Below are 11,518 nucleotides of genomic sequence, written 5' to 3' on the forward strand. Positions count from 1 at the left end.
TCAGTCCTGAAGCATAGTAGAGGGCTTCCTTGGAAATGTTGCCAAAGTCGAAATGGATAGGAACTTAGCAATAGATTGGATATGTTTAGGGACAAATTTAAAGAGTGAAGAGTTGGAGCTACCACTGATGGAATAGTATTACTCTTCTTAGTAATAGGGAAATTTGAATCAGACAAAGTTTGGGAACAAAAAATATGAAGTTTAGTTTTGGTCATGATCTTCTTTTAGCTCTTATTTTAAATATATGCACAGTTTTCAACATTCTCCCTTGCAAAACTTTGTATTCCAAGTTTTTTCCCTTCGCTTCCCTCAACCTTTTAGACAGCAAGCAATCTCATATATATACATATTACACATGTGCAATTGTTCCATACCTATTTCCATATTAGGTCAGGATCACTTTTATCACAATAGGCAGTTGGGTCTCCTACTTGTCATCATGAGACTACTAGGAATGAACCCGAAGGGATTTTCTGAATTGTATTGCTTGAGAAGATACCTTGAAGATTCCCAAAGAAACATGGGAAAGTTTAAGAAAGAAAGCATGAGGAGCTTAGAAAGAGGTCCCCCAAAGTGAATCACATTGGAAGAGACCACACCCCCCCCAAAGAAAACATTCCTTATTTACACTGGGGGATGTTACTGGGCACTAGGCTAGAAACAAGTTCAAAAATTGTGTTTGGGTTTGAATTAGGATAAGTCTCAAGCATCTGACTCTCTAAAGGATTATAACTCACTCTTCCATCAGCTGAGAAGCTTTTGGGGGATGGACAGCAATATGAGAGAGAATTCAATGGCTATGTATAAATCATGATGTCATGTAAAAGCACACTTGGGGGTCACATTCCTTACAAGGTTACACTTGGTATTTGTTAATTTTTTTTGAAAAGGTGTGGACCCCAGCAAGACTACTAAAAACAGGACTGCTGGCTGACAGAGGCAAAGAAAAAACCGAATACTAAGTACTTGAGCTCTTCCTTGCCTGCTCAGATAGATGGACGTGCTTCCAATCAGGAGCCTTTTCTTAATCGCCAGATTTGGATCATCCTTGAGCACTGATCACTTTTCCAGGCCCATGAGGCCCCAGTCTTGCCTTAGCTCTACTAGCCTGAACAAGTGGCCCAGGGCCTGGTGGGCTGCTGTAGTTCTGTGGAAGCAATGTTCATGTGAGCCAATACTAGATCTGGAAACGTTAATTTCTTTATTCGTTTTACCCAGCAAGCACACATTAAGCATCTAATGTATGTAGAGCACTATGCTAGATATGGAGAGATATAGACATTTTAGATAACACTTTGTAAAAAATGATTTGGTCTTCATGAAGTGTACAGTCTTGTAGCTGGGGCAAAGGCAAGGAATGGGAAAAGTTAAGGATGTGTCTAGAAGTGAAATTTTACTTGGGATGAAATGCCAAGTGGTGGAAGATTTTTGGAGCAGAAGACTGACATAAATAAGAATCTACTAACATGATATGAAGGATAAATTCGAGAAAGTGGGCAGTGGTAGAAAAACATGTTAGGTGGCCATTGTAATGTCAATGTAGCTGGAGAGGGTTGGGAGAATCAAATATTCAGAAAGCACCTTAAGGATAGAAGGAAAATTGGGGATGAAGATAAATCCTTCAGCTCCGCCTTTAATAAAGAAATTTGTCCTTAAGTAAATAAAGTAATAATAAAGTCAAATAAATAATTAAGTAAATTAAGTGATAAATTAAGTAATAAAGGTGCCATCACCTTTATTAGGCAATAAGTTCCTTGAGGGCATAATTCCTGTTCTGTTCCTGTCCTTGAGGAGCTTACCTTTAGAATGGTAGAAGCTGCTTGTCTCAAAGGCCTGTGGGAAATATAACTGAGACAAAGAGTGTCTTTAGCTGGAAATAGTCTTAGCTGGACATACCCTTACAAAATGCCAATACCTGAGAGCTAGAATGAACCCCCGAGATCATTTAGTCCAGGAGTTCTTAACCTGGGGTGCCTAAATTTGTTTTCAAAAGACATTTGGATTATTATCATTCAAGACAGTTGATCTCCTTTGTAAGCCTATTTCTTTGCTTTTATGCTTTTGAAAACATGAGTGAAAGACCGGGTTCATAGACTTCCCCAGATTTTTCACAGAAGCGTATGCCATCAAAAGGGTGAGAATCCTTGTGAGAATCTAGTCCAACTCTTTTGTTTCATAGGAGAGGAAAAAGAAAAGTCCCTCGGATAAGGTCATACCCTTAATAAGTGTCAGAGAAAGGACTTGGGTCCTTTAAGGGGAATAAGCAGAGGACCTTATACCTTGTAGGTATTCAGTAAAAGCCAAATTGAATTGAATATAAACTGAGGTGGCATTTGCAAATGGGATAGGAGCACAGAACCACAAGGCCTAGATGAATTAAAGAGAACTAAAAATGAAAGGCAAGCAAATAACAAAAGAAAGCCCACAAATGAATGTTCTAGCTTTGCCTCATAGAGTGTTAGGATTGTTACTAGGTGGGATGATGACAGGCTGATCTTGCACAGGGACCGGGGGACTATAGGAAGAGTTGGTACAGAGTGAGCTGCTCCCCATCAGTGAGGAGACTTGAGTAGGTGAGACATCTAATGTAGAGACAGTCTGGGCCTGAGCTGGGGCCGGCTGCTTGTTCTTGGAGGAGAGGGCACTTGACTGCTGCTGCCTGACAACATGAGCTGCTCCAACGTTGAGGGGCTGAGCCGTGGCCAGAGTCACGTGGTTTGTCAGCAGAGAGGGCTGCTGCATAAGGCTACTGTACTGGCTGCCACCTGAGTGCCCATTCCTCCAGTCTCCCAGCTGCTGGCCAATCCCCATGGCCTGGGGAATGACCTCAGTAGGCTGAACACAATTGTGTAGAGCCACCCCAGGGAACTGCTGCCCTGTTGAAGGTAAGAGGATCTGCTGGGTTCCTCCAGGCCAGACCTGCAGGACAGTGGCAGTGTGTCCAACCAGCGCCGGCCGGCTAGGTGCACAGCTCAGAGTAAAGGGCACCACCTGCTGTGGTGTGATGATGGCTGCTTGAGGATGGAGAGTTGCTGCCATGAGTGGTGGACAGCTTCCCTGGCTGAGGACTCCTGACTGGATCTGTAATGGCTGAGCAGCAGGCGCCTGGGGTACCATTGGCACAGCATTCTCCATCCTCCCAGGGAATCCAGAATGCTGAGCAGATGCCTGGAGTCCAGTTTGAAAAGCAGGGGGACGCACGACGAAAGTCTGCAGGAATGGATCAGTCTGAGTGCAAATGGCAGTAGTTCCAGGCTGCAAGGAGACACTCTGCTGGGCAACTCCTGCCACAGGTGCTGCCCCTGATGGATACAGGGCAGACGGGTAATTCAGCAGGGGGACATCCGAATCAGCCAGAGAGTGTGTAGCTGCTGCTGCAGTAGAACTGGACGCCAAAACACTGGCGACACCGTGCCCGGGATTGAGCTGGTTGCTGAAGGTCATGGTTAGATTTGTGCTTGTGTTGGGGGCAAAATGGGTGGTCAAAGGGTTCTTGATCTGTTTCACTGGATCATCCATGTGCCCTGTCCTTCGGCAGATCTCCATGTTCTGAAAGCATGACAAAACATGATTGCTGGGTGGGAAATCCAAAAGATGAGTCATTGTCACAAATGGGTGGTTGAGGGTTTTCCATGGAGTAGCTCTCTTATCTGCATCAATTGTCAGCATCTTCTTCAACAAATCAATGAACTCTCTTCTATCTGCTTTTTCTGCCCACATATCCGTTCCCTCTAAGTCTGTAGACATATTCACCTGGGCCATGTCATCTAAACAGTTGAATATGTACTTGCGGGTGTCTCTTGATTTGATTCCTGTTTCCCACTCATGCTCCTCTGGCGTCTTTAGTCTCCACAGTGGGTAACCCAAACGAGGATCTCTGTTGAAAAACATGCTTGTTTTTGTTCCTGCACTCAGAAGGTATTCTGCCGGGAGGCCTTGTGTTTGTGAAATGTAACAAATCTGCTCATATTCTGAAGCCCCGGCGTAGAGAGGCCAGCCCAGAAACAACTCCGCTATCACACAGCCCAAGGACCACATATCAATAGCCTCCCAAAACGGCAGTCCAAGAATGATTTCAGGAGCCCTGTAGTAGCGTGTCTGTATGTAGGAGGAGCACACAGCTTTGGATACCTGAGTGGCAGAGCCAAAGTCAATGACCTTGAGGCGGTATGGCTGCTGCACAGGATCCACCAGCATGATGTTTTCTGGCTTTAGGTCCGTGTGGATCAGGCCAAGGTTCTTGAGCTTCCTCAGAGCTGTGGCCACCTGCTGTAGGATGGGCCGGATGTACTTGAGCTGCAGTGGACGAAACTTGTTCTGCTTTAGGAAATCATACAGGTTCTGTTCCAGCATCTCAAACACCAGGCAGGTGTGATTCTGGTGCTGGAAGCACTCATAAAAACGGACAACATTGGATTCGTCAGCATCGTCCCTGTTCAGGAGGGAAAGGATGTTCACCTCAATCTGGCCCTGTCGGGCATAGGCAGGATGGTTTTTCAAGATCTTAATGGCGACAATTTCCTTGGTACTCCGCTTCCAGCACTTGGCCACCTGCCCGAATGTCCCCCGGCCCAAGAACTCTAGGACTTGGTAACTGTTGGTCATGGAGTAAAGGATTTCCTGCTGGACCAGCTGGTAATCCCCTTCTCTGCTGGAACTGCTGGTCTTGGTGGTCATGGTGGTGGTCGTGGCAGCGGCACCCACCACAGTCCTGTTCTGCTGCCTGACAGGGGGATGTTCTTCTATGATCTGCCCTTTACCACTGCTGTCCACCTCCTCACTTTTTCTCTTCAATCCACATTTGTGATAGGGCTCCAGCCAAGAAACGTGGCCTCTGTGAGTGAGGGTCTGACTGCTCGGGAAGGATGAGGTGGCAGCACCCCCGGTGCTGTCAGCAGCCATGACCACGACATGCTCCACTGTGGGAGCTGGCAGAAGGAGGCTCTGGTCATAAGAGGGGAGGTTGAACCTTGTCACCTGCTGAGAGGAGTTTTCTTGTCCTTGTGTGGCTGAGAGGTTCTTGCTGGGAGTAGGATACTTTTTGTTGCTGCTCCGTCCTGAAATGTCCCAGCCAGAAGGCTCTGTTTTCCGTTTCTTTGCACTGCAGAAGGCACTCGATGAGACTGTCTGCCTGTCCATTTGAATCGGGGACATTGTGGAAGCTTCTAGCACACCCTTGTACTGGTGCTCTCTCTCTATCTCTGTCTCTTCTCTCTTTCTCTTCTCTCTTTCTGTCATTGTAGCCAGTCTGCTAGGTGTGAAATGATATCTGAAATCTTTATCCATTTGTATTTCTCTAATCAAAAAGGATTTAAGAAGATCTTAATCTATTCTGATGTTGTGTTTCCTCCAAATTGCAAATGGTTTCCTGGGAGCAGACCTCTTGGGGAGCTTCTGGAGCTTTTAGTTTCAATTCAATGATCTGAAAATGCAGCCAGGAATTCAAGTCCAGATCTTCTCCTTGACCCAATCCAGACTGACTTCCCCACTCAATGTTGGCTCCTTATATCCTCCCAGAGAATCCATGGGCTTGTGGGAACTCCTTACAGAACCAATGAGCAAACTCCTTGACAGGTGTCAACTCCTTCACAGGTGTCAACTCCCTGACAGGTGTCAACTCCTTGACAGGTGTCAACTCTTTACAGGTGTGAACTTTGAATTCAATGAGCTAGAGAATTGTTAAGTACCAGACAACCGATTTAGCACCTAGGAATAATCCTAACCATGGAGCTGTGGAGACACAGGTCCTTTGTAATCTAAAGAGTTATAGAAGTATGATCTAACACTCATTTAAAGATTTTCATAGGTATCTCATTATATTTCCTGTTTTACAAACCTTTATTTTTCTTTTCCATCCTGGAGCTTTTACTTCTTGGTCTTCTTTAGACAGATCCTTTTTGTTGCCCAAACTCTATCCCCAGTGGTTTTATCTAGCCCTTTCTACCCTTCCCTCAGGATTCACTGTTGGCATTCTTTTTGTTCTGATTCATTAACTAGCTAGGGAACCCACCTTTGCCATTTAGTCATGGCACAAAGTCGGGTCTCATGGCTTTCAAAAGTTTTAAACCTTTCATTTTTAGTTCTCTTTAATTCATCTAGGCCTTGTGGTTCTGTGCTCCTATCCCATTTGCAAATGCCACCTCAGTTTATATTCAATTCAATTTGGCTTTTACTGAATACCTACAAAGTATAAGGTCCTCTGCTTATTCCCCTTAATGGACCCAAGTCCTTTCTCTGACACTTATTAAGGGTATGACCTTATCCGAGGGACTTTTCTTTTTCCTCTCCTATGAAACAAAAGAGTTGGACTAGATTCTCACAAGGATTCTCACCCTTTTGATGGCATACGCTTCTGTGAAAAATCTGGGGAAGTCTATGAACCCGGTCTTTCACTCATGTTTTCAAATGCATAAAAGCAAAGAAATAGGCTTACAAAGGAGATCAACTGTCTTGAATGATAATAATCCAAATGTCTTTTGAAAACAAATTTAGGCACCCCAGGTTAAGAAGTCCTGGACTAAATGATCTCTGAGGTTCATTCTAGCTCTCAGGTATTGGCATTTTGTAAGGGTATGTCCAGCTAAGACTATTTCCAGCTAAAGACACTAGTTGTCTCAGTTATATTTCCCACAGGCCTTTGAGACAAGCAGCTTCTACCATTCTAAAGGTAAGCTCCTCAAGGACAGGAACAGAACAGGAATTATGCCCTCAAGGAACTTATTGCCTAATAAAGGTGATGGCACCTTTATTACTTAATTTATCACTTTATTTACTTATTTATTTATTTAACATTATTTACTTAAGGACAAATTTCTTTATTAAAGGCGGAGCTCAAGGATTTATCTTCATCCCCAATTTTCCTTCTATCCTTAATGTGCTTTCTGAATTTTTGATTCTACCAACCCTCTCCAGCAACATTGACCTTACAATGGCCACCTAACATGTTTTTCTACCACTGCCCACTTTCTCGTATTTATCCTTCATATCATGTTAGTAGATTCTTATTTATGTCAGTCTTCTGCTCCAAAAATCTTCCACCACGTGGCATTTCATCCCAAGTAAAATTTCACTTCTAGACACATCCTTAACTTTTCCCTTTCCTTGCCTTTGCCCCAGCTACAAGACTAAAATCTTCATGAAGACCAAATCATTTTTTATAAAGTGTTATCTAAAATATATATGTCGGGGCAGCTAGGTGGCACAGTGGATAGAACACCAACCCTGAATCCAAATCTGGTCTCAGACACTTAACACTTTCTAGCTGTGCAACCCTGGGCAAGTCATTTAATCCCAGTCTCAGGAAAAATAAAATAAAATAAAATAAAATGTCTATATCTCTCCATATCTAGCATAGTGCTCTACATACAGTAGGTGCTTAATGTGTGCTTGCTGGGTAAAATGAATAAACAAATTAACATTTCCAGAACTAGTATTTGCTCACATGAACATTGCTTCCACAGAACTACAGCAGCCCACCAGGCCCTGGGCCTGTTGTTCCGGCTAGTATAACTAAGGCAAGACTGGGGATTCAGATGTCCCTGGAAAGGTGATTAGTGCTCAAGGATGATCCAAATCTAGGAATTAAGAAAAGACTCCTGATTGGAAGCACATCCATCTGAGCAGGCAACTAAGAGCTCAAGTACTTAGGATTGTTGGGGATCCCAGGCTTATGGTGTTTGAGGCAAGGCTCAAGTCTAGTGAAATAATTCACTCTTACTTCTGAGGCAAAGAAATAGGAGATTTTTTTTCTTAAAAATCACAAAGAAATCGAGGCTCTTAGCAGACAGGAGCTCCCAAGAAGGGATTAGGAGTTTTTCCAGGTGGTTCAACCAGAGTACTTAGCTTTATGATTAGAATTCAGGCCTTGGGGGCTATGGAAATAAAAGGGAAGTTTGGGTTTGAATCGGCTTCAGTTCAACTCTATACAAAGTTTGATGAGTGGTACTTAACATGTATAGAAAGTTTAATTAGTGGTAGTTAACATTACCTCAGCTCTAGAGAAAGTTTGATTAGTGTCAGCTGAACTCTATAGAAAGTTTAATTAGTGGGGGATGTTTCTAGAGGGAGAAGGAATCTGGGTGGAGCAGGAAGACAAAGTGCAAGGCCATTGACTTCTAGGAACTAGGAGTCTCTAGTGTCAGTATTAGGTTTTTTTCTTTGCCTCTGTCAGCCAGTGGTCCTGTTTTTAGTAGTTTTACTGGGGTCCAGATCTTTACAAAAAAATAACAACTACAAAGTGTAACATTTGAACCTAAGGAATGTGACCCCCAAGTATGCTTTTACAGGACATCATGCTTTTTACACTGCCATTGAATTCTCTATCATACTGCTGTCCATCCCCCAAAAGATGCCCAGATGATAGAAGAGTGAGTTATAATCCTTTAGAGAGTCATCACATCACTCATCATCACATGCCTTACCCTATTCAGCAGCCACTGGTTTGCAGCTTGAATAGGTTTAGAAATTAATACACTAGCAATCATCCCCATCATAACCTTTCCAAACATCCATGTACTAATGAAGCTGGTGGCTACATGAGGATGGAGAGTTGCTACCATTCATTAGTGGTGGACAGCTTTCCTGGGTGAGGACTCCTGACCGGATCTGTAGTGGCTGAGCAGCAGGTGCCTGCGGTAAGATTGGCACAGCATTCTCTATCCTCACAGGGAATCCAAAATGCTTTGCAGGTGACTGGAGTTCAGTATGAAAAGCAGGTGGACACACGATGAAAGGCTGCTGGAATGGATCAGTCTGAGTGCAAATAGGAGTAGTTCCAGGATGCAAGGAGACATTCTGCTGGGCAACTCCTGCAACAGGTGCTGCCCATGATGGACACAGGGCAGACTGGTAGTTTAGCAGGGGGACATCTGTATTAGCTAGAGAGAATGTAGCTGATCCTGGCCACCATTGATCAATTGGATCTGAGTTAGACCTTCTCTTTGTTGAAGATATCCACTTCCATCAGAATACATCCTCATACAGTATTGTTGTTGAAGTGTATAATGATCTCCTGGTTCTGCTCATTTCACTCAGCATCAGCTCATGTAAGTCTCTCCAAGCCTCTCTGTATTCATCCTGCTGATCATTTCTTACAGAACAATAATATTCCATAACCTTCATATACCATAATTTACCCAACCATTCTCCAATTGATGGGCATCCATTCATTCTCCATTATCTAGCCACTACCAAAAAAGGCTGCCACAAACATTTTGGCACATACAGGTCCCTTTCCCTTCTTTCGTATTTCTTTGGGATATAAGCCCAGTAGTAGCACTGCTGGATCCAAGGGTATGCATGCACAGTTTGATAACTTTTGGGGCATAATTCCACATTGCTCTCCAGAATGGTTGGCTTCCACCCATAAAGTCATAGAGTTCACTACAACCAACAGGTATTTGAGACGCCCCACTGATGGCAGCTCGGTAAAGTCCATCTGTACACTTCTGCAAGGCCTGATATCAGGAGGCCTTCCTCCTTTTTGGACTTGTCATTGGGCTGCCCTATTCAGCCTGACAAACAGGACACCCGCTGACCAGTTACCTGCTATTGGGTACTCCAACTTAGTCAACACTAAGTCACACAGTTCTTGGACACCCCAGTGACTGCCTTGAGGTAAATATTGGAGTTCACGTCTCATATCTGCTGTGGTCAGTACTTCTCTGCCATCAGGGAGGAACCAGTGCCCTTCTTTATCCTCCTCAGCACCAAGGCTTTGGATTTCCTGCTTCTCTCCTGGGGTAAAGGAATTTGGAAGCCTTTGAAGCAGAAATGCCAGAATTAACACCATCATCTTCTGCATACTTACTGATTCTTCTTCTCCAGCCCGGTTCACCTCCTCATCCACAAAGCAGTCTCGAATCTCTTTGGTGCCCCTGCACATGAATCACTGCAACGTCCTGAGGTAACATAAGATTAGTCCAAATTTCAGTGACCAATGCCCTGTGTGCCAATTCCTTATCTTTTCTGTTTCCAATCTTTCCCTCAAGTAATTTACAGGATCTAATTTCTTTTTCCCTTCACTTATACAATGACTTAAATATTTTACCTCACATTTCACAAATTGCAATTTGTCTTAAGGAATTCTCAGTCCCTGTGCTCCTAAATAATTTAACAAACTGATAGTGACTTGGACAAGGTCACTCTTTTTCCTCCCTGCCACAAGATCTCCATATTGTAAGACTTTTAACAATAAGAAATTTATCCCAGAATGTTTACACAATTCTTACATACCCAAGTAGATGTTCCCTAAATTGAATATTATATCAATCATTTTGCTTTAAAAAATAAAATACCCAATACACAGAAAAACCCCAAACTACATATTGCCCATAACTAAAACAATTTCAAAAGGACAAAGGCAAAAACTATTCTCTTTGGACTCCCTCTAAATAATTGTCATCAATACAGTTAATTAAAATTTCCTATTTTCACATAAAAGAATCTGAAAAGTTCTTAAAAACATCAATTAAACTTTTTTGTTAAATAACCCTTTCAAACTACCTATCACATTTCTGATCATACTCTTTAAAACATGAAAACCCTTATGTATCTAAAGAAACAAATGTTCAATCAATTAAGGTCTTGTAAGAGAAGCCTGACCCTTTTAATCCATTTGCTTTCTTCAGCCAAAAACGACTTCAGCTTCCTACTGCTGCTCTCCCCTGCAAAAACACATCCCGCCTCACAGCCATCTCTCTGTGACGACCCTTTCCAACCAGTTTCTTCTTTTTCCCACTGATTTCTTCTTGAAATCATTTGCTCCCACTAATCAATCTTCTTAAATCTCCTCCATTCTCCTGTCCCAACTCTCTGCTTTCCTCCTAAGGCTTACTTGCTCAAAACTTCTCCAACATACTTTAAACACTTCCAAACCCAATAACGCTTCTGACTAGATGCTCCATTTAAACTATTAATTACTTTTGTAAATCAATATCTCTTGTCCCTTTTAAAAAATCACCTTTTTTTTAAACTTTAAGATTCATAATACAATAAATAGATAATACCTCTATAAAACCCACATGTCCTATAAACATAACCCATAATGTTAACAAATTGTCCAATGTTTCAGAAGCAAACCAACTAGTTTTTTTTGTTTTGTTTTGTTTTGTTTTTTTTAGTTTTTTTTTTCTTCGTTCTGCCTGAGGGTTTCAAGGCCACTAGCAGAAACTTCTTTTTCACAGGTGGCATTAAGCAGATAAGGTTTTATTGCCATGATTCCTCTCTAGCAGACTTTGAAAACCTGCTTTTCAGGGAAAACTTCCCCACCAGTATAAAATAGTCAAATTTTTTTGTTCTTTTACTTACAAATTGGTACAACAGGTTAAAAAGTTTAATATCACAAAAATATTATATCAATTTATATAGTTGCAAGATGAAAATAACCAATTGCCAAAGTATTTAGCCATTGTTCTTAAAGCTCTTAATCAAATGCTGCAGACAATTACCCAACTTAGCCTTCTTAAACTTTCTTATCTCTAATTCCATGAAAGCAAACCTGCTTATAAGGTTTTTTTTT

The 11,518-nt window shown here is 42.4% G+C and overlaps 1 pseudogene; it reads right to left on the reverse strand.

Moving 5' to 3' along the window:
• Nucleotides 1-2,448: 2,448 nt before the first annotated feature.
• LOC141562125 (homeodomain-interacting protein kinase 1 pseudogene) lies at nucleotides 2,449-5,528 on the reverse strand (annotated as a pseudogene).
• Nucleotides 5,529-11,518: the final 5,990 nt, after the last annotated feature.

This window comes from Sminthopsis crassicaudata, chromosome 3 (genome assembly GCF_048593235.1).
Source record: "Sminthopsis crassicaudata isolate SCR6 chromosome 3, ASM4859323v1, whole genome shotgun sequence".
NCBI lineage: Eukaryota > Metazoa > Chordata > Mammalia > Dasyuromorphia > Dasyuridae > Sminthopsis > Sminthopsis crassicaudata.